Source organism: Cebus imitator, unplaced genomic scaffold (assembly GCF_001604975.1).
Source record: "Cebus imitator isolate Cc_AM_T3 unplaced genomic scaffold, Cebus_imitator-1.0 Scaffold154, whole genome shotgun sequence".
Taxonomy (NCBI): Eukaryota; Metazoa; Chordata; class Mammalia; order Primates; family Cebidae; genus Cebus; species Cebus imitator.
The window spans coordinates 3798539-3801830 of record NW_016107469.1 but is presented as its reverse complement, the minus strand read 5'-3'; positions in this window follow the sequence as shown (position 1 = coordinate 3801830).

The window sequence follows — 3292 nt, the reverse complement described above, 5'->3', positions numbered from 1 at the left end:
GGTAAATAGTCAAAGATCAGAATTTCTGCATGGCAACTCAATCTTAAATCACCACCATTCTTAGTTTCTACTGAACATTTGTGGAGTATAATTATAATTGACTATGCTTTGAATATTACTTGTATATGTGTCATTAAAGTGTTAGAACAATGTGGATCACTAATATAGCATATTCTTACTTTAAGAGCTCTGCTGAATGTTTCAATTATTTCTTTTAGATTTTTTAGTAAAGGAAACCATTGCTAATGATTGAGCGTTTCTTGCCTTTCTCTGGCACTCAAGCAAACAAATCCACAGTAGATGTTGAAATAGAAAACTAGAGATTCTAGCTGGAGGTCGGTGTTGCTACATGACAGTTATTTTCTACAGTAAAATAATTGCATAATTCCTCCATGTATTTCTTAAAATCTCTCTGAAATTCAAATTGTAAAAATAAATCTTCATTAAATTATTTTTCAAGAGATTTTAATTCACTGTATTAGAAAGATATTGCAACATTTGCATAATTATTTCACTGAAAATGAAAGACTGAAAATTAGTATTTCAGATTCCAGTTTTTAAGTCAAAGGCAGCTTGACAGCTCATCGATTTACAAATAAAGCTTAGTAACTTACAAAGTGGCATTAAAAATGACCCCAAAACACAGTTTAAATGAAGAAAATTGCCATAATAGCAAAAATATAGACTCACTAAATAAAGTGAGGTTGATTTGGTAACCTTTCAGAATTTTGTTTTTGCCTGTTTATGAAGTTTTTAATTTTTAAAATATTGGGTCAATTTTGAACAAATTTCACATATATAAATAAACTAATAAATGTACTAATAGATACAAATATTGCAATTAATATATTTTTTCTAAAAAAAAAGAAAGAAAGAAAGTAAAAAAAAAGAAGAATGAAGGAGAGGAAGAAAGAGAAAGAGGAAGAGGGAGAGAGAAGGGTGGTGTTGCTCTATTGCCCAGGCTAGAATGCAGCCTAAAAATGGGTATGCCTATAATTGTGCAATATTTTGCAATTTTTATATATTAGAACAAGTAAATGCTAAATGTTACAGAACAATTAGTTGATAACTGCGGTACTTCTAGACAACCAGGCTTGCTTATATGGCAGGGTTATACAGTCAAAATTAAAATCCCTTTTATCAAGAAGTATAGTCTTTAACAAAGGTAAAGGACGAACAGTGACAAGAGTCAAAGAAGCATTATATGAAAAAAATTATTTGTAAAGGGAATATAGCATAAATTCACTGCTGAACAGATATATATTCAGATTGTTAACACCTTCCAAATATACAGTATGATAAGGATTTCACATACATAACCTTATGTGATTTGTCCAAATACCTTGTGAAAGGCACTAGCTAGACAGATGATACAGTGTCCATTTTGCAGAGGATGAAATTGAGGCTGACAGATTAACAGATTTGTCCAGTCATGGCCAGCAAATGGCAGACTAAAGCCAAATTAGAATTATCTAAATCCCAATGTAGTGCACATTTTCACTATACTGTACTGACTTTCCAAAGGCTATGTGATTGTGAGTAGTATCATCAGCAGGGCTTTATTTTATTTGTCAAGAACATGAAACCAGTATTTTTACGGCTCTATAGGAGAGAGTAAGTATGCACTTACCCTCCTCCTCCTCCAAATTTACATAAGAATACCAAAGTGTGTTTCCATGGAAAACAGGTCCCAAACCTTGCTAGGTCATTGCAAATGTCAGTTAAATGCAAACGTATTTACAGTTCTGCAGGGAGCACTAATAGTACCTTACACAGAAAGGAAAAGTAGAGAGAGAGATGGGGAGGCTGGGCGCAGTGGCTCATGCCTGTAATTCCAGCACTTTGGGAGGCTGAGGCTGATGGATCACCTGAGGTCAGAAGTTTGAGACCAGCCTGGCCAACATGATGAACAATGTGTCTCTACTAAAAACTACAAAATCAGGCGGGCGTGGTGGCAGGTACCTGCAATCCCAGCTACTTGGGAGGCTGTGACAGAAGAATCGCTTGAATCTGAGAGGTGGAGGTTGCAGTGAGCTGAGATTGTACCACTGTACTCCAGCCTGGGCCACAGAGTGAGACTGCATCACAAAAAATAAAATAAAAAGAGGGATGGGAAAGAGAATTTTAAGTGTCTATTATGTGTTAGATGCTATTCTAGCTAGTCACATACTATGCTATCTCATATTTTCAGTAATTTCTACAGGCATCATGCAAAGTTGATAGAAAAGCTTTCGTTCTACTGATTGTATAAATGAGGAAAGTAAGGCACAAAGGTAAAGTGACTTCTCTAAGGTCATATAGTGACTGGAATCAGAACTGAAAACTGACTATTGGACTCCCAATGCACAATTCTTTCCAATATCTTCGAGATGAATGTTTTACCAGAGCTTCCCATAATAAAAGTACAGTCACAAGGGAGAATCCAAGGTGCCCAGGTATTTTGAAACCATGGTATGCAGGCTGATGACAGAATAAGTAAATATTGGCATTTAGTACATATTGGTGAAATACTATATGTAGAAGATGAAACATTCCTAATATGTTGGCATAGAAGAATTATTTCCTTTAACAAATAGGAACTGAACTTCTACTGGTGCTAGGCACTATTCTAGCTAGGCCCAGGGGATATATTAGTGAACATAATAAAGACCTCAAAAAGGCTAAGCAGGGAATGAGGTGGGTGATCACAACCACATACTAGTCAAACAAACAAATAAACAAAAATAAACTAGATAATCTAGATAATTAGCTTTACAATTGCAGATGGTGATAAAACTATTTAAAATGAAGTAACTAAAATATTTCTCAGCAGTAAAATCAATTTCACATAGGGCAATTCTCAACTGATGGGGTTTTTTAAAAGCAAGTATTGTTATGAAATTATAAAAGAACATAATTGCACCACAAATACTATATTTTGATGCTCCTCTAGCAGATACATTTTAAAAAATTATCCAATGAGTCCTGAAATCAGATTCTGGAAAATGGATATTCAAGACTTTCCTAGGTGCCACTTTACTACTCACAGGATGACTGGATTTCTAATTAAGTGTGTTGAACTCACTCTTCTTACATCTTATTATAGATTTCTTTTTATTGTCATTCAAGAGCTGTTGCCACCAAACTGGTTGTGTGAATTATTTCCTTACCACATTTTTACTAAGTACTTTTAATTAAAATTCAAATTTCTCATACCCGTAAGATATATTCTCCTAAGCCAGTTCATGAAGCAAGCAGAGAAAACACAATGAAGCTAATTACACATTATTTCTTTTAAGGAAAAATAATCATA